The sequence below is a fragment of the Pleurodeles waltl genome, chromosome 9, assembly GCF_031143425.1.
Source record: "Pleurodeles waltl isolate 20211129_DDA chromosome 9, aPleWal1.hap1.20221129, whole genome shotgun sequence".
Taxonomy (NCBI): Eukaryota; Metazoa; Chordata; class Amphibia; order Caudata; family Salamandridae; genus Pleurodeles; species Pleurodeles waltl.
The window spans coordinates 209,338,435-209,362,797 of NC_090448.1; the positions used below are offsets into that span (position 1 = coordinate 209,338,435).

At 48.5% G+C, this 24,363-nt stretch overlaps 1 protein-coding gene across 1 annotated transcript in view; it reads left to right on the plus strand.

Moving 5' to 3' along the window:
- ACOX2 (acyl-CoA oxidase 2) overlaps positions 1–24,363 on the plus strand; it is a 256,635-nt gene that overhangs the window by 156,419 nt on the left and 75,853 nt on the right. The window lies entirely within an intron of this gene.

Genomic DNA, 24,363 nt, shown 5'->3' on the forward strand with positions numbered 1-24,363 from the left:
TGACTTATTGTTTTTTCTTACCTATCACCAACTTGGAACTGTTTTGAAGATTTGAACATGGGTACGGCTGCAATTTCACAGTTGTCTTATTTCCATTATTGTAAAAATAGTTGTGATTTACCTTCTTATGGAGATGGGTATGTGGGTATATATGTACAGTAAGTTCCATGTGACAGGTGGAATGCTTCATCGAAAATAACATGTAATAAGAAATGTATCAGAATCACAATAGTGGCAGAAACTATAGGCCTGAAAGAGAGAAGAAATCCAGTTACTTAGAATCTCCCTAAAAAACAGGAGCCTCTCCGAACATACCTCTGGTGGTTAAACTATCCTATTTGGAGTTTCCTCGAAGGCCACCTCAGGTGACGATACCTCTGGCTCCACCATTGCGTCTGCCAAGATGCAGTTCTAACTCTTCCAAATATGGTATGGGTTCGTTAGCTGCTCTGCCGCCAGGTCTAGCAGCAATATCAAAGTATGAGACCACCATAGAATGGGTAGCAGGTGTTGTACAAAAAGGTGAACTCAGTGGATTAATCTTGTTGGGAACCTACCCTGCCAGGAATACAAGATATGTCCAAGGATGTCAATAATGAGAAGATCAATCAAGAAGGCTTGTGTGCAAAAAGTATTGTACTTGTGTTAATATATAACATATATTGTGCTGCATGTCCCACGTGAACAAAGGAACAAAGCGAAGAACAAAGTAACATACAAAAGTTACACAGAATAGACACTTATGTTTCCATGAAACCAGAAATGAACATGCTGAAGAATCTACGTGCCAATATAAAGGGTACTTGTATGGGGCACCCTGGATCAGAACCCCACATAATAAGTCTGTCAGGAGTAGAATACTGCACATCCAGGGTGTCCTGTGTAAGTACCCTTTTCATTGGCGTGTTCACTTTTAAGTGTGCATGCTGGTTGATTTATTTGGCCATCCAGGCATCACCAGGTGTTCCTGCATTGTTTTGTTTTGAGACCCCACACCATATAAAGGGTCGAAACATCGTCGACATACATAAACAAACCAACTTATTGGTCCCTTTAACTCACACAAGGCCCCTTACATTAGTTTATAGATTCTCCGATGTGGTCGTTTTTGGTTTCCTGGAAACATATGTGTCTATTTTGTGTAATGTTTGTATTGTTACTTTGTTCTTCGCTTTGTTCATGTGAGGCACTGATCTCAATATATGTTATGTATTATGACAAATAGAGGGGGTCGTTGCTTGGTGCCAATACAGTAGGAAGCAGACCAGCAGAGCTCCTGACCAAACCCTAGCATCTAGACCCATCCTGCATGCCAGGTGCTGATCTCACCCCCAAAAATCAGTATGGGCCCCTACTAACCTCCCTTCTGTGATGAGGAGACCCTGTTCGCACAATACAGATACCCACTGAGATAAAGGACTAGGAGCGCCCCACGCGCAGCTCAGAGCTACGAATAAAGATGGTGGTGGCTGGAGCTTCCGGCCCTGAATAATCACCGGTGAGCATCCCAGCCAGCATTGGCAGTTGAACCGGAGGTAATGCTGAGAGATGGGGCCACCTGAGTCTCTCCTGGGCTGCCCATAGGAGTTTTGAGCAAAGCAGGGAAGCGGACACCAGAGAGGCCTGACCCAGGAGCTGAGCGGCCTCACTACTGAGCTCCTGATTGTTGGTTGCTCTCTTTCGGGGGAGTGACGGCCTGGTGCTTCATGTCCTTCCATTACCTAGGGTGGGATAACCTCATTTAGCATTGGGAGCTGCGAACCGCGGCCATCCTGTGCACGTCTGCTCCGAGGAAGAGAGGCTGGCATATGAGGGAGCGATGGCAGAAAGGAGTGCTGCAGTGAACGCATACGGGAAGAGGGGCCTACACTGAAGGCACTGAGATTTGCCCATGACCCACATTGGTGTGGTAGAGACTGCAGCAATTGGGGAGCACTGGAGTAAAGGAACCCCCAACTCACTCCTGCCCCCTCACCCCCCACGCCAGCTGGAAAAACTGGAAGCTGCACAAAACCTAACCAATTGACCTACAGGCGCCATAAGATCACCACCAGCCCACCCTTCAACATGGCTCCCCACTGAAAACACGAGTGGCGTCTTGAGGTGTCCATCGCCAGCACGGAGTGGAATGAGGCAACCAACGCCTTGTCACTTGGCCGTAGGGGAGTCGAAAAATGGCCCCACTGACACCCCTTCGAGAGCATCACGCAGGAGAGCTCACTGCCCACACCCCGAACTATGGCAACCCATAGTATGTACTCCTGTCCTGAGCCCCTTTACGCAGAGGGCGGGCTGCTTTTTACACTGCCTGCACCTGGGACAGTGGGGTGGATCGGGAAAACAGGAGGGCTGCTGCAACTGACCTTGGGCCACGCCAATGATAGTTAACAGCGCAGAACCAAGTTAAGACAGCTACAGCACAACATCAGCAAACATTGGTACTACATTGTGATGGGCAAATATTCAAAGAAATAAGATATCAGAGTCTCCAGCCCAACTAGGGGCCCTCCTGCCTCTGCACCGGGAACTGTGCCTGTTTATGAGGGACCTGAGGTACAAGGGTGTACTGGTGTGACACTGGACACTATTTTTCAGGCTATAGAAGCACTGGAACTAAAAATAAACACTATGGTTACAGTATGGGACTCCTTAGAGACACTATTCTCCAGGCTATATCAGCCTCCCGCAAAGCATTGGAACTAAAAAAATAGAACTGTGGTTACAGACTGGGACTCCTCAGAGACGACCATAGATGTCTGGCAGAGCGAACATTGGAAAGCATAAAGGTCACCTCAGTGAGCAACAGACTAACAGGGATGGAAAACAGTGTGAAGGTACTCGAAATAAGAGCATAAGATGCTGAAAATAGAGCAAGGAGGAACAACCTTTGGATTGTTGGACTCCCGGAGCGAATTGAGTGCTCTGGCTCCGACATGACTACTTTTTTAGAGACCTGGCTCTGTACCAAGATCGCAGCCGAGGGCTTGTCTCCATTTTTTGGACTCGAACAATTGGGTGCCATCCAGGTCTCTGCTTCCTGGGGCAGGCCCGTGCCCAGTTATCATCAGAGTATTACATCCTAAAGTCAGAGATCATATCTTGGCCCAGGCCCCAGCAAAAGGAGAAATAATAGTTGAAAACAGTAGAGTCATGATCTTTCCTGATTTCACTAAAGCAGTGGGCCTCTTTCCTGGAGACCAAAGCACATCTTGGGAAACTGGGCATTACTTACACAGTGCTGTTCCCTGCTCGGCTTTGGGTCACTTATGATGACGTGTTGCACTTCTTCACTTCCCCTCTCCAAGCCTGAGAATGGATTGAGCATCTCCCTCGCCGGAAGGGCAATTCCTCCATGAATACACAGGGAGGCGCCCAACATCCTCTGAGAAAAAGGGCAAAAACTGGCAGGAGGGCGATTCGATCACAGGCTATGCAAGAGCGTCACAAAGTTGTGGAGGAGGTGGCAGCTATCAGCGGGGCAGGCTATGCCCCTCCCCCATCCCCTGTCAGATATAGGGGACGATGACCTGATAAATTCTGACTCAGACAAGACCTGAAATACTTCTTGTACCGCTGATGTTTCCCTCCCTCAGGTCACGCTCAGAACAAACTGATCTAATGTTGAGATGAAAAAAGTAAGGTGATGTCACTGAGTAAGGGAACGAGGTCGGAGTATGGGCCCTTACCTATGCACTAGGAATGAATAAAACTGGTTGGGGTGAGACCGGATCACTATATCTCTTATTAATACCTTGTTGGTGGAAGGTGAAGCTGGGAGGTGCCCGTTAGAGAGCACCCTCTCCCCCCCATTTTTGAAGTGCACATATGAGAGCTGTGCGAATGATGTCTTATTGGCGAATGGTTTGATTGGGGGTGAGCTCACTTCTCATCCTGGGGACAGGGGGCTGGGTTCTTAAAGTTTTATTGTTGGAGTTGTTGCTATAAACCCCCCCCCCCCCCCCCCCCAACATCAATTTACCAAAAATCTGGAAGGTGGGCTGACCACCCCCAACCTGTACCTGTCCTCCCTCTTAGGAACAGGTCGCTCAGATACTACCCTAAACTCCTGCCATGGCCAGCCCCCTGAACTAAAAGATCATTAGTTGGAACATCAGGGGACTAAATAACATGACAAATTGTTACAGTGTTAATGTATACTTAAAAAGATGTGGGGCCTGTATTGCCATGCTACAAGAGACCCACCCAACAAGCCTGGAGAGGGATGTGCTCCAAAAGTGCTGGGGAGGACAGCTATATGCCACGACATCCTCTGCTTTTGCAAGGGGGGTCCTGATCTGGGTTACACCGGGCATCTCTTTTCAGAAGACAAGCGAACTTGTTGACCCTAGTGGGAGATACATCCTCATATCAGGCAGACTGGCAGGGCAGGACCTGACCATAGTGAAACTTTACTTTCCTACACAGACCAAAGGGGGTTCCTCGACACACTATCCTGCACATTAGCTATATAGTTGACTCAGACTTTAGTAGTGTCACTGACCTTGTCTTGGACCGCTCCCACCTGCCACTGGCCGATTCCCCAGTGGTGGGATTGGCACACACATTCCACAACTGGCAGAAGAGGTGGGGTCTTACAGATTCCTGGCACAGAATGCACCCGGGGCTCAGAGATTACTCCTTTTATTCTGGCATGTACAATTTACATTTAAGATTGGACACCTTCCTTTATTCAGCAGAGGTGCACCGAACAGTGAGGTGCACAGAATATCTCTGTTGCACAGTATCAGACCACAACCCAATACTATAGCGCTGGACTGGCAGAGGGACCATCCTAGGATCCCAGATTTGGTGACTTAGAGCAGAAGCTCTGGACGACCCAGCATTCCAGCAGACCATAGGGAAGGCCAGTTTAGAGAATGAGCACCCGACGGCCTCCTTCCTGACGGAGTGCGATGTCTTCAAATCTGTACTGAGGGAACACTCCCCCCCACCGACAAGTGGAGATCGTATCATCCACTGTCGAAGCTAAATGTGGAGCCCTATACTGGCCTCCCGCGTATGGCAACAATTGTGCACCCAGACTATAGCGGGTATATCCCGGGGCAGAACACAGTGATGAACATGTGCAGATTGTTTTCCTCTCTGGAAACGGGCAGACCTGAGAAAAACGAGGAAGCGATAATATCAATCGACATAGAAAAGGCATTTGACAGCTTGAGATGGGACTATCTGTACCAGGTGGTGGAAAAGATGGGGTTGGAACAGGAATTATTCAATGGACTAGACTCCTCTACACTGGGCCCCTGGCACAAGTGCAAACGGGTAGAAGAATTTCCAATTCCTGTGCAGTGGGGAGGGGAACCAGGCATGGCAGTTCCTCTCCCCCTCTTATTTGCTATTGCAGTCATATCGCTGGCCAGCAGAGTGTGCACAGGATCTTCGTACCAAGAGCTGAACAGTTAGGACACCTCCCACAAAATCGCACTATACGCGTATAATATGCTCCTGTTCCTCACCAATGCCACGAGTGACCTCCCGGAAGCTTTCTCACTACTGTAGCGGTTCGGCAACATATCTGGCCATTGCATAAACTGGCAAAAATCTTTGGTGTTCTCCCTGAATCGCCATATGCCCCAACCACAGGACCTGTACGGCCTCATGTTGGAAAGTTCCTGCATAAAATATCTAGGGGTCAGGATGTACCATGACCCCAAAGATGTCCTGGAGGTCAACATAGGTGCAGCCCTTAGGGCCCTATATGTTTGTGTGGGGTTTTGGAAGACCTTCCCCCTGTCCGTGGCGGGATGCATAGCAGTAGCAAAGACGAGGGGCAGGAAGGCGCAGAGTGGCAAAGTCCAAATTGCGAAGGCCCAAGGTGATGGAGGATTAGCCAATCCTGACCTCCAAATCTACTACCTGGTGGCCCAACTCCAATGGTTCAATCAGGGGCTTCACAACAGATTGGATGCCGAAAGGGAGGTCCCAGAGAGAACTCCCACCCTAAGTTTATTATTGCGGATCCTCTTATTACTTAAAAGACCTCCCATTGGAAAATCTGGAGAACTCCAGACAAATAGACACTGTTGGCTGTGTTGCCTATGATGCACTGGAACCTCCAAACCCTATTCAACTGACTTGACTTGCAGGCCCTGAGGATCTTAACTGGGAAGGGTCTCTACAGGGAGTACTAGAATGGGCACAATATGGCATAACCTGCATGGGTGATCTCTTCAGAGATGGCAAATTATTGTCCTTTCAGGAAATAGTACAGAAATATGAGCTAGCTCTGGGACAATTCTTATTACATCATGCAGTGACAATGACAGTGCAAACCCAGTGGCGTAAGGGACTGACAGAACCACCGGCCCACCAATGTAGTAGGGTACTCTGAACAACCACTGGCAAGAAAAGAGCAGCCACAGTTTCTTTATCAGGTGCTTAGAGCGGATATTAACACCCCACTTGACGAGCTATGTCAGAAATGGGAAGAAGACTTGGATCTCCGAATTACTGACACACAGTGGGCGACAATCCTTGCCAACACAAATACAGTCTCCCGCAATACTAGGTTCAAATTAATTAATTAATTATTACTTACTACACAGAGCCTACCTGACCCTGGGTAAAATTATGCGAGCCTACATCTTACAAAACATATGATGCCCATGCTGTGGGGAGCAGAGGGCCGAAATGCTCCCTATGGTATGGAGTTGCCCTAGACTGCGGGAGCACTGGGAGGAAGTGGTGGCCTGCATTAATGACGTAACAGAACACTTCCCTGCTCCGCACTGACTTCTCTGTTATGTGGGTTTTCTCAACCAGCTAAGCATAAGATAACAAATCAGTTTGTACATTTAGCCCAGATCCTGGCAAAACGCGCGATTACAATAAAATGGAAGGCCACCACGAGCCTTCTGGTACACAGATGGAAAGAGCACCTCATGACATGGGCAGGTTACGTGGGAGCAGTACTGTCCCGCGAGGAGAGGGAGCGATACTATTGACACAGCAAGGGCCTGGGATACCTTGGTTGAATGCTTCAAAGAACCTGATGTTAACTTCCATGACAATTCCCTACTGATGTATCAGGACCCTGGAGAACCCTGACCATAACAAGGAGTGAGGATGAAGGACATGGGCATGGGCGGCTGGAAAGCAGGCGGTAAATAAAGAGGACGTCACACCACTGGGTAAGAGAGAAATTTGGATTCGTATTCTGGGACATAAACAGGAATGGGGAAGGTACCGTGGAGAGACAGGAGTTCAGTATAAGTATGCCTGTTGCATATGCATGAAGAGTAAAGGCAGATAAGAGAAACACTATACGATAAACTATATTTGGACAGTGTATCTGCAAGTGATGTGCTAATTCAGGGGTCTTCAAACTTGTGGGCCTAAAATGATTCCGGGGGGTGGGGGGGTGTACCAGGCTCTGGCCAAGAGAAGTATTGTGCTGATAACAGGGCTTTGTTTTAAGGTTAAAAAAAACTTGACAGCAGTAAACTGCTCTGTATTGGGCCATCACTAACATGTTTTGTCATTTATAACCAAGCTGGGAGTATGTGTCAAAAGGGAAGGGACTCCGAATACTCTTCAAAACCCCCACTTCACTCCACCCTCACTTCTAATCATCACACTGTGGATACTTTTACATGTTAGTATGGACTGCCTGACCAGAATAGTATGCTTGGCATCACTTATTTGATTGCATTTTTAAAACAGTAACAGAACTTAACTGCAGTGTTAAAAATATGCCTAGACATAGTTAAATACTGCCAATTTAAAATGATAATTGTGAAAAAATTCTGAGGGGGGACCTGATGATTTTTTTTCACTAAGGGGGGGGGGGGGGTCAGCTTTAAAAAGTTTTAATACCACTGTGCTAATTAGTTATTGCGAAACTACACACACTGTGTACTGACCTTGCCGAGCTTTTCAATGTATGCCACCTTGTAAAATCAACAACACTTTTTTGGCTTTTTCTATAAGCACCTACAGCTCCAACCTAATGTAAGGCCAACACCAGTTTTTTGGGGGTTCAAGGGCTTCTCCAATCCCCACGAGAAATAGGTTTCTTCCCTTGACCAATTTGGACACTAATGATTGACTCCTTAGTACTACTGTCACTGGAGTTAGCGTGGTGGGTCACAAGCCAGTTATTGTCCATCTTAAGGAACCACTACAAGAGAGGGTATGGAATTTAGTTTTCTGTCTTGGAATTGTGCGGCCCTTAGGGATAAGATCTCCAACTCTAAGTGGGTCACATTCATTTCTTGGTTTGATGTGATCCTATATGGGGGATGAAGAGCTTGTGAACCCTGGCCTTGGCACATACACATTTTTAGTTGTCTTGTATTTTTGTTGTCACTGTTATCACAACTCATATGTACAGCGCTGTTTTTCACCAGGAGCACCCACATCTTATTCAGTGTCTTTCTAAATGTTCTTGCCTTTAATGTAACCATGAGTGTTATATTTGTTTAATTTATTTTTAATTTGGAGTAATTTATGAATTCCTAAGTTTGCCAAATGGATGCTGAAGTAAATCATAAGAGCCTTTGTTGTTTGGTATTGTAGGCTCTACCTTGGTTCACCGGTATACTGTGTCTCACCTTATTGTGTGTGCCCTTCTTTCCTGCAGCTGGGGCTGTAAGGCCCTGGACATACCCCCCTTTCATTCTTTTTGCGGTCTCTTGACCTGGGATATTCATGCAGTACCAGCCCATGGTCCTCAAGGGAGACCACTCGCCCTGCTACATTCCAGGAGACCCAAATGTCTTATACCACTTGTGGGTTGCCCGGGTGTCAAGCAGGCACTTGTGGCAACCTTCCCAAGCTACCCACAGCCTGGACCAGTCAGCAGAAGTCCAAAGGTACCATCCTCCTTCAGGGTCCCCAGCAAACTGGCACTTCCTGAAGCAGCTTGCAGGCTAACTAGCCCTACATCAGCCACCTCCCCACACACCAACCGGACAACATTCTGAGCTATTTCAATTTAACAATTTCAACCAAAGTAATCTGAATGACTCTTCCCAGCCAATTCTGGTTTCTTCCTTCCAAGATTTCAGAGGGAATCTGTGGAGTGGCCGGTGCTGAACTTCTGCCTATTCTGTTCTTGTCTACTCTGCAACATGCCCAGGAAGCTAATTCAGCTAATTAAAAGTTCAGCAGCTAATTACCTCATGCAGTGTTCTTCCTTGTTCTTTCCTCCCCTAAGAAAAGACTGATCTATCCAAATTATCCTATTGTTCAGGATGAGAAGTGGCTCACCCATTTAGCTAGTCACAGCTCCCCAGCCGCTCCACGGCTCTCCTGCCTGTCGCTGACAGCTCCGCCTCCATTCCTGAGCCTGATTGCGACAGCTCCGCCTGCATTCCTGAACCTGATTGCGACAGCTCCGCCAGCATTCCTGAGCCTTTGCTGACGCCCCTGCCAGCGCCTCCTTCGTGCCACTGCTGCTCCCAGCCCCACCTCCCAGGACATATAATGGAGAAGTGCCTCACCCATTGGGTCAGTCAGAGCTTACCAGTCAATCCACAGCCCTCCTGCCTGCTGCTGAGAGCTCTGCCTGCATTCCGGAGTCTGATTGTGACTGCTCCGCTTCCACTCATGAGACAGATTACGACAGCTCCACCTGCATTCCTGAGCCTGATTGCTACAGCTCCATCCACATTCCTAAGCCTGATTGTGTCTGCTGACGCTTCTGCCGACACCTCCTTCGTGGCACTGCTGCTTGCGACCTCCCACCTTCCCACCTCCCACCCTAGCCCCTCCCACCTCCCACCTCCCAGGACATATAATGGAGGCCATAGCACGGACGGGCCAAAGGCAAGGGCATCTGTCCCAGTCCATACCTGGACCTCACCCAGCTTCAGGACCTCTGGTCCTCCCACCGCCATACCACCAAGGAGCTAGCTACAGGCCATGAACGTCAGAAACCCCATCAGCGGCTGCCTCACGGACTCACCACGCTAAACCAAATGACCCTTCACCTGCCTACACATCCGTGTCTCCTGCAACACGGGCCCACCTGCTCACAGTAATACCCGCACTGCACCCACACAGAAGACTACGAACAACCAAGCACCACTCCAATGCATCCTGCTAAACACCCGCTCCTTATGCAAACAGGCCACGGAAATCTGGGACACCATCACCACCCGGACTTCGCCTTTATCACGAAACATGACTAACATCCTCCTCAAACCCCGATATCGCCACTGCCACTCCTGACGGCTACAAGATGATACAGCGAGGCCCCACCAACAAACATGGCGGGGGCATCTTCAATGCACCATCACCAACGACTATCCAACGCCCCTCATGGAGCTCCTCAACTTCCAACTGCACCCTCATATACAGACCACAGGACCACACCCAGCCTTCTGCGTCGCCATCGCCAACTTCATCGCCCCCCTCACCATCGACTGCCTCCACTACGTCCTACTCGGCGATCTAAATTTCCACCTTAACGACACCAACTCCACTTCCCTCATAGAGAACCTCAGCATCATCGGCCTCACCCAACTGGTCACCAAACTCATGCATAAAGCCAGACATGCACTGGACGCCATCTTCACTTCTAGTGGCAAAATCAGTTTCACCCCATGACTGAACTCACCTGGGCAAGGTAACAGAGACCGTATGGGCTCAGGGCCTAGGCACCCCACAACCCAAGCCCACAGCATACCTCGACCTCTACCAGGCTGTCCAAGACTTCACCACCTGGATCACTGAATCCGCCGACACAGTCGCCCCGCTGAAACCAACTCAAACCAACAACACCTGAAAGCCAGCAAGATGGTACACTCTGGAGCTTAGAAACTCCAAACACAACTGCCACCGACTCTAGAAACAATGCCGCATGACCAAGGACCCCTCCAACAGAGCCGCCTACAAGGCAGTCCTCAACATCTACCACCACCACATCAAGGCAACAAAAAGAACGGCAATTACTGCCTGCATCAACACCATAGCCAACCACATAAAAAAACTCTTCAGAATCATCAAGGAATCCTCTAACCCGATAGCAACAGAGAAAACCATCCCCCTCTCCGACTACTTCCACAGCAAGATGTTTCAACCCCCCAATTTATTTAGAACTGGGAGAATAACAGGTCAACTTCACAGAATTCTGAATGAGAGTAGGCCCAGGCCATATACAGGCATATACTGCAGTTTAGTTGAGGGAAGTGAATTACCTCAAATAATAGCAAAGAATGCTGCAGTGGCATAATATATCACCAGGTACATAAGTTTATGGCTGAGCAAAGTAAAATATACGTAGAACCTCGGCTGGAAAATCATCACAGAATGACTCCGTTCTGTGATGTGTTTCTTGTCAGAGTGCTGCGCATTAGTTACGTTTTACCCTTCCCATTCATAAAAGAAGGAAGAATGGCAGTAAAGTTAAAGGGTTACAGACTAGTCTGCTCCACTTCCTTGGCTGCCTTAGCCTCTTCCATCTTGACTTTGCAGAGTATTCTACTGGAGGGAAAGCAAGTCCGCCAGACCCCTTCGCAATGCCCTCTCTTCAGGTTATCAAGGACTTCCACTTTGGCATTGAACTTCACCATGTGATTCAGTTACACAGCATTGGAAACTCCCTTTGCTTTGAAGGGTTCCTAAGCCACAGGAGACACTTAAACTTCCTAGTGGCCTGCTTCATACCCAGCACTGTCTGCTAGAACTTTCTATTTATTCTTCACTGCATTAGCCACCTTAGTGCCTTAGTAATAGTCATAGTTTTTTCATTCAAGGTACTGCGGAAAGTATTTATTGAGCTGAGCTGTGCACTCTTGCTCCCTTAAGCACCGTCGCATCCTCGGTCTAGGGCTCCACTTCTCTTCTGTATTTGTGACCTTCATCGGATACAAAAAAACACCTTATATTTTCTCTTTTCTCAGCCATGTTCCAATGGTAATACTCAAGCCCAAGGTAGCTGCTAGTTTTGAGTAAACCACAAATTTTTGTACCCCTGCTGAGGGACTTACTGGAGGATAGTCATTACTGCCCTATCATTCATAGTAACATGCCTCATGGGGTGGCTTATGAAATGGGCCCTAGGCCCTGACATCTCCAAAGGGATGCAGGAAACTGTCCCAGTGATGGCAGTTTCTTTGTGGACTTCACCCAGTAATACCCTCTCCATCCTCCTGACCAGACTGCTTGAGTGTCCCTCAGCTAACTTTGCCGAACCGGAATGGGAAAATCCAAAATAAAGATCGACACCTCAAGGATTTCGCAGGTCACACAGGTCGACTGTCAGATGAGAGGAGAGGAACAAGTACCCAGCAAATCAATAGCTGAGAGTGATGATCCATTTTCAATTAAACTGTGTTTATTGGTCTTTTTTGAGAGGTAAAAGAAAAACAAAAATAGCATTGCATTACGGTAACAGTATAGTTATAGCACAGTAGAAGGTTAATTTATAAACTACAATAATATTATTGTCTTCAGTCAAGTGTTACAGCGGGCCGTGTCTGTAGCAGTTTCATACACTGAATTCAGTTTAGGAATTTAGCATGTATTAACACTTGGATCATTTCTAGGGGGATGTCGCATCCAGTATCTATTAGTTCACATTGTAGTACTGGTAACAATCACAACATTGAGTAAAACAATGAACAATAAACATAGTGCCTAAGTAACAACTCCCTGTGAAGGTGTGTAGTGGTGTTTATAGCGGGATGGGGATACCTAGTAGATGGGGGCACTGACTCCAAGTCGTGTGGTCTCCAGCAAAGGAGGAAGAGCTGACTATTTAGGTTGGGGGTGGGTCCAGCATCTGCGTTCTTAGTTAGCCCATTTTGCGGCAGTGTGTCACCATCCTGTCCTACCCGTCCACTTCTGCTGGCACTCGTGCAGGCTCATAACTGCAAAGTGCTTGCTGGCTGTGGCCTTTTCTCTGTGTCCCCTGGCTACACGGGGGTATGGTGGGTCTCACTCACTCTGTCTGTGCCCTGTCCTCTGTGTCCCGATCACCCTCTCGCACCTGCGACTCCCACGTCTCCAGTATCTCTCACCACAGGGGGGCTATAGGGCACGCGTGCACTCCGCGCGCCTCCTTCAGTTTCAGCGCGCTTAACTCCGTCCGTGCCCATCTCTTTACATCTTGCTTCCAGCCTATTAGGGTCGGGCCTGTGGGGGATTTCCAGGCTACCACTCTTCTACATCTAGCCAGGACCAGGGCTAAATCCAAGAATTTGTTGCCAATTTTCCTAGGGGCAGGCCTAGGGAATAGGCCCAACAGGCAAAGAGCAGGGCTTGGCGTTAGGGGCCAGTTCAAGACTTTCCCCATAATTCTCAGGATCTGGCTCCAAAACTGCTGTATCCTGGGGCATTCCCATGTCATGTGGCCAAAGTCTGGGTCCTTTGTATTGCATCTGGTCACCCCCTGGGTTTCAGGCTGTAGATTGCTCTAATTCTATGTGGGGTTAGGTATGTTCTACGTACATAGTTGTACTGAGTGTATTTATATCGAGTATTACGGGACACCTTGTGGGGGGAGGCCAGTGCCCTCTGCCATTCCGTGTCCGTTATATCCCTTCCCAGTGTCACCTCCCGTTTGGTTCTTAATGACTGTAGTGACTTCCAAGTCATCTCACTGAGGCCCCTCTAGAGCCAGGTGACTTAATGGGTACCCTCTCTCATTGTCAGCAAGAGCTGGAAGAGTTTGTGCACGACCGGCTCTCCGTTCATAGTATCCCATAAACCTCCTACAGCGCCCGTTAGCACTCTATGGGTAAGAAACTGCCCCGGGGTACTCCAGTCTCAGCAGCAAGGTCTTCGAATGGAATCAACAGTGCAGTCCGAAAGCAGTCTCCCAATGTCATAACCCCTGCCTCCATCCAGTGTCGTACTTGTCGTGCCGTGAAGGAGTGGGCTAGAGTTCCAAGAGGTATGCCCGTCAAGGGCAGCTCAGGAGCATAAGGCACCTTTACGCCAGTGTGCTTCAGGCTCCGGCGCCAGCAGGCCAGGGCTGTTGTTAGGAGGATATTCTGGGTCAGAAGGGGAACCCTGGGATGAAGCATCCTGACTAATAGCAGATCATTGCTAACCTTCCACTGTGGTGTGTCTAGGTGGTTCCCGCCCGTAAGGCCACTTCGCTATCCATTGCGTCATGTTGTGTATGTTAAGTGCACTTTAAATCCTACATATCTCATTTTGGAGAAAGTGACGGTGAACGAGAGTGAGATTACTGGTGATATTTGATAACAATAAATTAAAAAGTATGGAGAAAAAATATGTGAGGGAACAAAATAAATATACCAAATGAAATGGGCATCAATAACTTCTTGAATGGAACAAGTAATCTTAAACAATTACCGATTATGAAAATAAAATAGGACAGGGATGGGTAGAGTTAAGTGGTTAGGGTTTAGGTGAACGAAATGTATAAACCAAAAGAAGGGAATATTCAAAAGTAAACACATGTATGTGTGTGCATGATCACTCCCATTTTCTGTAACTGATCCAGTTGGTTTTTGGACTCTGTACTCAGGTACCCTGGTAACCTGGCCCCCATGTCTTTGTTCTGACCTTTACAAACTTGTCAAATTGGCTATAAATCCTAATTGGCACATTTAATGTACCTATTAGTCTCTTGGATATTGTACCCTGTGTACCCAGGACCTATAAGTTAAATGTCACTAGTGAACTACAGTGACTATTGTGCCACCCCTAAAGGGACAATGCAAAGCATATCTTCAGGCAAATTCAACCTGGCAAAATAAACGTTTTGCCAGGCCTAATCCTTCCTTTTTAATACTTCTATATCACCCCTAAGGTAGGCCCTAAATACCCATAGGGCAGGGTGTTAGAAAAAGCCTCTTTTTGACATGGATAGCCTTCACTTTTTTACTGATGTTTTATGTAGCCTAGAAATGGTAGTGCCCGGGGCACTGCTAACCAGGTTTCCTGGGCTAGAGCTGTTTCCCTAAAACTGTTGTGATACTTTGGCACAATTGGACATACCCTTAGCTACCACTATAAGTCCCTAGTAAAAGGGTACCTATGGGCCCAGGGCCTGGGGTCCTATGGGTAGGCCCCTGAGGGCACAGCACTGATTGTACCGCCCTCTAGGGCCATGCATCCAAATGCACCCAGCACTGCCATTACAGGCTGAGTGTCCTGGTGCAAACCTAAAACACAAGCTCGACTTGGCACACTACCTGTATGACCTGTCCACCATACACTGCATTTACTATGGGTAAGACACCCCTCTGGCAGGCCTTGCAGTCCTAAGGCAGGGTGCACCATATTATATGTGAAGCCATAGCTGCATGAGCAATATGCCCCCACTGTGTCCTTGCCAAACCTGGGACATAGTGAGTGAACAGAGCAGCCATTTTAATACATGTGCTGGACACTGGTCAGCACGAATTTCCCAGCTACATGATGGCCACTCTGAACCCTGGGCTGTTTGGTATCAAACAACTCAGAATGATAAATCCAAATTGGTACCAGCATTGGATGTATCCCTAAATGTACCAAGGAGTCACCATAGAGGTGCCCCCTGCTAAAACGAACTACCCTGGCATGGTTGCTGACTGTTCTATCCAGCCTGCCACCTCCAGACACCCAATCTACAAACCTTGGGGGAGAGCCCTGTCTCTGTTTTGTAAAACAGTGCCCTTCCTGGGTAGAGGTGCTAACACCTCCTCCCTCACACTGCCCTGGAAGTGAGCTTTAAAGGGCTTACCACCTTTAAAACTCGACCCCCAGGCCTGCTGCTAGCAGTAGATGGTCTAGCCCTTTGCAAACTCCCATTTTTGGTGGGAGCAAAGGCGGGAAACCACACAAAGAGTAGGGGGAGTGGCCCCACCCGGCATGCACCCTCCCTAAGGTGTTGAGCAAGGTGGACACTCCATTTCATTTTCCTCCATCTTAGATGGAAGGAAAATAGCCAATCAGGGATAGGGAAGTGATCCTTCACACAGGAGGTGGTCACTATAGTGGTTGTAGCCACCCAAAGGTAAATGTCCCATTGGACAATACCAGGTTCCCCCTAAAATGCCCACTGAAATCTGTATTTAGTGGGCATCCCTAGACCAGGTAATTAGATTTGAAGGACATAAAGAAGACCAGCACAAAGAAGATCGAAGGTACGAGAACTGTGGACCTGCCGCACAAAGAAAAGGCATCAAACCCTGCCTGCTGCACCTAGGACCTGACAATCGCTGCTGAGGAGCTGCTGGACAACTGGACTGACCTCAAGAAACCCAGAGGACCTCCAGGCTTCGCCAATCGACCAAGAACTTCCTCCAGAGTAGAGGTACCACTCTGCAATAAAGAAGGAACCAGCAACACAGTGAGGGTCACTCCACTGACTGGCTGCTAAGTCCCGAACCAGAAGTCGCAGCCGGACCAGATGATACACCAATGACCACAAGGACATACCCTGCAAGTGTGCCACGTTTGGTGGCACTTCGCCATCCAGTGGCCGAACCGTACCAAGGCTCTGGGTACTGGTCAGCTGATGTCAGATACCAGGAAAACCAGCCCGCTCGGGGCTGAAAAAAGCCAGGAGGAAGTCCCAGTCGAGGGACTTCAGGAACACCCCAGACCTCCTGCCAGAGTGCCCCGTTGTCCTGCAAACGACCCTTTAACCGACTTATCTCCAGCTCCAAAGGGCATCCTTGCGCACAGCTCATGGCTCACCGATTCACTTTGCATCCGGCTGCCCTGTGCCCTGCAACAAAGAACCTGCTGTGCCCTAAGGTCCCCCGACCCTTGCGACCTCAACACTTCAAGGGGACTTCAAGGAACCGCCTCTGAACGTACCTGTGCAGTGCTTTTTCAAGTGGTCCCTCACAGTTGCCCTGCTACAGCTCCAGAGACTTTTCATTGCTGCTCCCGCCAGAACCAATAGCCGCCTGAACTTCTACAGCTGGCACAGCGTGCCCACCGACAACCTCGACCAACCTGCAAAAGAAGAACTTAGTAACGCAACTGTACGATTTTATATGTATTTTCAAAGGTGACCTTCCATTAATTCCTATGGTGCGTAGTTACGCACAAAAAGACTATTTTTATTAAACTTCAAAAATCCATATCACCAAAAGTACTTAACCAATTTTGATAATCTTCGTCTTAAAAATTACATACAAATTGGGAGTATTTTTATAAATTGGTCTTGTTATTCCTTCGAATGTGTGAGTTGCATGATTGATACTGTGAGTACGACAAATATTTTGTACTTCTCCAGGATGAGCCTAAATCCTCGACCAAGATACCTCAAAAATAAGGGCATTATGTGATCTAACTTTTACCTCTGTAAACCAGCATGTGGTTGCCTGGACTCCCTGTACAGTGCCTAGCTTTTCACACTACATTTAGAGCCAGCCTCCACCGCAGGATGCTGGCTATTTAAAAAGTAGGACACGTATACGTATGTTTTCCATGTACTGACAGCACAAACTCTGCAAAGTCGTTTTTCACTGTGGCAAAGATATCTCTCTCATAGAAAAGCACTGGCTTACATTATACCACCTTGTAATTCAGAACTCCAGTTTCAGACTAGTTAGGAACTTAGAAGCCAACCTAATGGTCACGTCAATTTTAAATTACTGTTCATTTCAGAAGGTTGGTATTTTTCTGGCTAAGCAAAAGGTGCCTTTCTGCCAGTGTTCAGTGTCACCCGAGAGTTAATGGCTTTCCTGGACCAAGATGTTTATTGAACCCAGACAGTGGACAGAAGGCTTGGGTGTGTGGAGATGCTTTCCCCCCCTGACAGGATGGTCATCTGGGCTGAGCCCAGGAACTTACCCACGCTACAAAAGGTGCATGCATTATCTGATAGAGACTTCTAGTTGCAGATTCCTTACTGTAGAATTTCCCCTGGCATCAGACTGGATTCAGAGACTTTTCTTCAAGCATTACCCCTGCCGTCAGGTGGGGTTGGTCGACTCCACGTGCGTCATTGGCATCATGGTGACTGTGATGATGTTGCAGTAGTATATAGGTGCCACCCCGGCGTGCTGATGTCAGTTCTTTTCCTTCAGCGCCAGCCATTGCGCAGATCTGGAGAAAGAGCTACCCCTAGTCACTTTTTGACTAATTACGACATTTTTGTCAAATTCTTTTTGATGAGTTTTAGATGCATCAAGTGATGTCCTGGAAGACCGGTTATAAAACCTCCGACTCCTGTCCCCGAATGATGTCGGTGACTGATCCACATCTCGTCTTCTTTGGAGTCTGGTGTGCGACCACAACCCGAAGTCATGCTCCGACTGCCGGGCCATGAACCCGAAGGCTTTAAAGGAGCGGTCCCTGAAGCTAATGGCAGCTCGGCAATCAACTCTGCATCGCTCCCGGTCTCGCTCGAGAGGAAGGTCACAAGACCGCTGGCGGATTCATCACCATTCCTCCCCGTCCCACTCCAAGTCCTCAGGACACTTGGATCACAAGCCAATGAAGTTGAAGAAGGCCAAACGTTCTTCAACTTCACCAGTCGCTCGGCTGATGCGACAAGGGAAGATCGTCTGCGCTCTAGGCCTCCGTCATCGTAGCCTGCACCTGGGTCGGCTCTGTGCCTCCCCGACATGACGGGAGCCGGAGCCACCCCTGCCCAGCTGGAAGAGTTCTATGAGGCCATGCGGCTCTTCTTTCAGCAGACTGACCCTCCCTCAGTACCTTGGCTCCGGAGGCCACCTCCGGATCCGCTCTTAGATTTGTACCGACGCCAGTCGTGCCAACACGAACTTCCCTGGCAGTGGCACAGATGTCGACGCTCTCAACATCGGTTGGGCTCACAATCAGCGCCAAGGCCCGGAGCTGGAATGACATTGATCAACGCTGGTTCTGTTTTCCGTGGGCTCTACTGTCCCCAGGTCAGATCCTGACCCTTATTCGTATTGGTATGGATATGGGGAGAGTGCAGTGGGGAGCTGAACCCTTTAGCATACCAGCTTGATCCGGATATGGATTAGATTGAGGATTTGGGCAAAGCTTGTAGCCTAGTTACCTCTCCTGATGCTGACATGCTTTCTCCCCCTTACCTTGTCTACGGAGGAGGGAGCTTCATACTCCATGGTGGTGAGAAGGGCAACTGAGGTTTTGGACCTCGAGCTTCCTTCTGTGGCAGTCAGGACTAACCTCCAGACTGAGGTGCTTCAGCCTCAGGCTTCCACTTCGGAACCCCTCCAGCCCTTTAATGAAGCTCTTACGGACTTCCTACTGGGGCTCCTGTGAAAAGGATTATCACCTGCCTCCATCGGCCTGTGCTAACCGACCCAAAATTCCTGACCCAACACCCTACACCGGAGAGCCTTGTTATCCAGGCTTCCTCTTCTTCTAGCACATTCCCTTCCACTCCCCTAGATAGGGAATCAAAAAGACTGGATTGGGAAGAAATTGTTTTCTTCCTCCAGTCTGGCGTTGCGATCCATGAACACCGCATGCCGTTTGGGCCGATACTCCCATGTTCACTGGGAAACGGTCATGCAGGTGCTGCCTCGAGTCCCGGAGTAGACCTGGGCTGTTCTCTCCCAAGCCTGTACTGACGGGAGAGACGCAACAAAGTTCATGAATCGTTGTGGGCCGAATACGACCTACTAGCTAGGTAGATCGGTTGCATCAACAGTGGCCTTACAGCACCATGCCTGGTTGAGGACATCTGGCTTTTCAGGGGATGTCCAGCAATTTCTAATGGACATGCCCTTTGATGGCACCCATCTCTTCGAAAACAAAGCAGACTCAGCGCTCGAGCGCTTTAAGGAGTCCTGGGATATGGCTTGGTCCCTTGACCTCACAGCTGCTCCTCCTCCCCGCAGTCTGCTTTTTGCACCTTTCGTGGTTACGGAATTGGCACCCCAACTGCATCCATTTCCACCCTGCCACCGACCCCTGCATGCTTCACAGTCTCTGCGAGGACATGGAATTCCACATGCTTGTGGATCAGGGAGCAAGCCGTCCGTCCAGTCCACCCCTGTCGCCCCCACCGCCTCCTAGCCTTCCTAGTCCTTTGGAACATCCTGGCCAGTTGAGGCAGGATTCGCCATCACTTGCCCCACTGGGAGTTCATCACCATGGACAGGTGGGTGTTGCAAATTGTCCGAAGGGGCTACTTCCTCCAATTTGACCATGCCACCATCATACGATCATCTGACGGAGGATCATTTGGCACTTCTCCACGAAGAAGTAACAGCTCTCTTGGCCAAGGGAGCCACAGAGAGGGTCCCTGTGCCAGACGTAGGTCGTGGTTGTTATTCCCGCTACTTTCTTTTGCCCAAAAAAGACAAGGGCCTTCGCCCTATCCTAGACCTCAAGTCCCTCAATCTCTTCCTCAGGAAGAAGTTCAAAATGCTCACTGTATCTCAGATCCTGTTTGCCCTGGCCCCTAGATGATAACGTTGGATTTGCAGGATGCCTATTTCCACATTCCCATCCTGCTGGCCCACAGACGTTACTTGCGATTCGTGGGAGGTCACAAGAACTTTCAGTTCACCATGCTCCCCTTCAGCCTTACCAGCACCCCTCAGGTGTTCACTAAGGTGATCTTAATGGTTGCAACTCATCTCCGCAGGTTAGGGGTTTCAGTCTTCCCCTACCTTGATCACTGGCTGTTGAAGGCGAACTCGTCCCAGGCTGATGTCTCCTACCACCAGACTACGGTGAACCTCCTGCATTCGCTGGGGTTCACTATAAACATGCCGAAGTCACACTCCCCCTCAGACGCTCCCTTTCATCTGAGATGTTCAGGACACAGTGCAGCAAAGGTCCTATCCTTCCGAAAAGCAAATCCAGGATATTCGGTCTATGATTCTGATATTTCAGCCTCTATCCTGAATTTTGGGTAGAATGACTCTGAGGCTGCTGGGCCTCATGGCCTCCTGCATCCTGCTGATCAAATATGCCAGATGGCATAAGCAGGCTCTGCAGTGGGACCTGAAGTTCCAGTGGGCACAGCATCAGGGGAAGCTCTCTGACATGGCCCAGATCTCGGAGGGGACTGTGCAAGATCTGCAGTGGGAGGTGGCGCATGGTCTCTTTCAGCAGTGGGGAGAGCCTCGGTTAGATCGGTTTGCCTCCACAAAGAACGTGCAATGTCAGCTGTTTTGTGTGCTGGAGTTTCTGAGGTGGCACTCGCTTGGTGACACTTTTAGTCTTGAGTGGAGCTTAGGCCTTCTGAAGAAGATCAGGAACGATCAGGCCCAAATAATCCTGCTGGCTCAGGACTGGGCACGAAGAGTATCCCGAGCTATTGAGCAGGGCTGTCGATCCTCCGATCAGACTGCCCCTTCGGGAGGATCTTCTGTCGCAGCAGCAGGGGACTGTCCTTCACCCTAACCTGTCCAGTCTCCACCTCCTTGCATGAGGATTGAGTGGCAGCAGTTGACAGCTTTCAACTTTCTGCCTGAAGTCTGTGATGTTATCTTGGCAGCTAGGCGTCCCTTCACCAAAACAGTATATGCCTGTCGTTGGAACAAATTTGTGGCATGTGTACCAACAAATCTGTTAATCCCCTTTCTGCACCTCTCTTAGTGGCTCTCCTCATTCTCTCTCTGGCCCAGCAGGGCTCTGCTTTGGGCACCCTCAAGGGTTATTTGTCTGCCATCACTGCCTTTCTAAGACTGCCAGACCAACCTTCCGTGTTCAAATCTCCCATTCTTGTGAGATTTCTTCAAGGCCTCACCCACATGTTCCCTCCTATCCCATTCATAATGCCCCAGTGGGATTTGAACTTGATCCTCACATACTTCATGTGTGCTCCCTTTGTGCTGCTCCACAACTGTCCCCTGCGGCTCTTGACTCTTAAAATTGTCTTGATTGCCATCACCTCTACTCGCAGAGTGAGTGAGGTCTAGGCTCCCTCTTCGAAGCCACCCTTTCTATCTGTCCATCCTGACAAAGTGGTGCTTCGTACCAGGGCTTCCTTCCTTCCTAAAGTGGTGACGCCATTTCATGTAGGCCAATCTATCACCTTGTCAACTTTATACACACCCCCACATCCCTCTCATGAAGAGGAGAGGCTCCACCTCCTGGATCCAAAAAGAAAGGTGGTGTTCTACCTCAGTCATACCAAAGATTTCTGGATGGATGTTCAACTCTTTGTGGGTTATGTGGGTGCAAAGAAAGGAAGGGCGGTGCAAAAGAGGACCATCTCGCAATGGGTTGTCCTCTGCATCAAGATGTGATACGCTTTGGCAAAAAAGCAACCACCATGTAAGTCTAGACTTTGGAATAACTTTACATTCAGATTTTGTGAATAGCCAAAAGTAGCAACATTAATCAAAAGTGTAAAACTAAATTACACATGTAAATTACTCACAAGTTTGTTACCTTTGTGAATAGCCCTATTTATGTCTAATACGATGTTATTATTACCATTATTGGGGAGATGGATATTGCCAACTGCTGAATGAGCCTGAAACGATAGACTGGTTCCAGAGCATGGCTATCGGCAGCAAGCATAACTGTACTTTGGAGCTGTGTGGGTCTGTAGCATTTTCTGCATAGTTATGGTTTTACTGCACTTGCCACGTAATAGACCATTTGCTGCATAATTTGTAGATTCCAACAAAAAAAGGCTAACAGATCAAAAGCGACAAATATCATTGTTAGGGTGTTAAATTGCGGTAAATGAGGTGACAACATTTTCCAGACAGTATCCATGTATAATAACAAAACAGCAAAATAATCCTACCATGGAATATTGTACACTATGCTGTGTCATTTGGCTTTCAGTTGCACATAATGTATTGAATCTTGACACACACATTGGGCCTTTATTGCTGCATAATGGCAGTGGCCCTCTCTTCGAGCCGTTAGTGAACATTACATTTCCCAGCTCCCTTCAGTTCATTAGTCCACCTGCATATCCATTATGGCCATACAAGAGATGTAGGTAATTATGAAATGTTATCTGTTGAAAAGCACAATCTACTGGATTTTGCCAATCGCAGGATAGACACTGAATATTTGAGGTATCATTGATTAGGCTCATGACACACTTCAATTTCAACCTGGTGATGCCAAGGTACATTATTGCATGCTCATTCCACCAGAGTGACTGCTACTACCACAGTGTTGGTACACAGAGTCCCAGTTCTGGATATCTGTCGAGCAGCGCTGTGGGCATCCCTGCACACGTTCACTAAATATTACTGCCTGGACAGTCAGGTCCGCAGAGACGGCTACTTTGGCCGTTCGGTCCTGCCGGACTTTTTGGTATGATCTTAGTTCGCAGCCCACCTCTGGGGATGGCATTGCTCGGGTATCTATTCTAAGGCAAGGAATCTGGAACTAGAAGTCTGTATCAGATGAACAAGTTACTTACCGTCAGTAACGATGGACCTGGTTGAGAAATATTCTAATTGCAGAGTCCTTACCGACCGACCCATCCTCCCCGCACTGCAAACTGATTTCTAGGGACAGGGGCTTCCCTTTAAGGGCCCTAGCAATGGCGCACCATTCTCAGTGTTCTTCATGGCTCAGCGCTACTGGCGTGGAAAGTCATGAAAAGAAGCTGACGTCAGCACGTCGGGGTGGTGCCTATATAGTACTGCGACGTCCTCACAGCAACCACTATGCCAACAATGTACGGAGAATCAACTGACCCTACCTGACAGTGTGAAGGGGTACTGCTCGAAGAAAAGTCCCAGGATCCAGTCTGACACCTGGGCAAATTCTAAGGTAAGGAATCTGCAACTAGAATATATGTCTCTATCAGATACATCATTATCGAAGGTAAGTAACTTGTTCATCACAAGCAGAAGTAACATATAGGACTGCCCCTTCATTATCCTGCTGGCCAACTAGGCACCAGTCCCAGTCAGAGAACATGTTTTGAGTGACCAAAAGAGAGGGTTTGCCCAATATGCTATCTAAATCGCTTGGTGGCCACAGGGAGCTTTGCAGTAGAGAAGAAAGGTTCTACCACATTAGTTTTCGGGGGGAGAGGGACAGTGTGGGATAGTTTATAGTAAAACTTGCTTGAAGTGCTGCAAAAGTGGGTAGAGTTCCCCTGGGAACTTTCACCCCATTGGTTAGGAAGTGACCAGGAGTTTCCCCCGCCAGCGGGCTGGCACTAGGCGTAAACGTGCCACCCCCAGTACCCTCTTCAGAATACCTCTTGACCTGTGGAAGACAGAAAAAGGACTGCTCCTCCTTTTGAACCTGTGGATAGAAACCCCAAGGCTGGACATGCTCCCACTTGTACCCAGGACAGAAGGGTGAACTCCAAAGGTTAGTTGAATATCTTCCTGTTAAGCACCAGGAACACAAAAGCTGCAAGAAGCCTCAATCTCTGCTGAGCCCAGTTGACCAGTTCCAACACAATTTGCACTAGACCCTGCTGGTGGCTTCTGGGAGATTGTCCAAAAGGTCATTGACCTCTAGCTGGGGTTAGAGTGCACTCTTCACCTCTTCAAAATTGAAAGACTGTACATGTAGAAACTG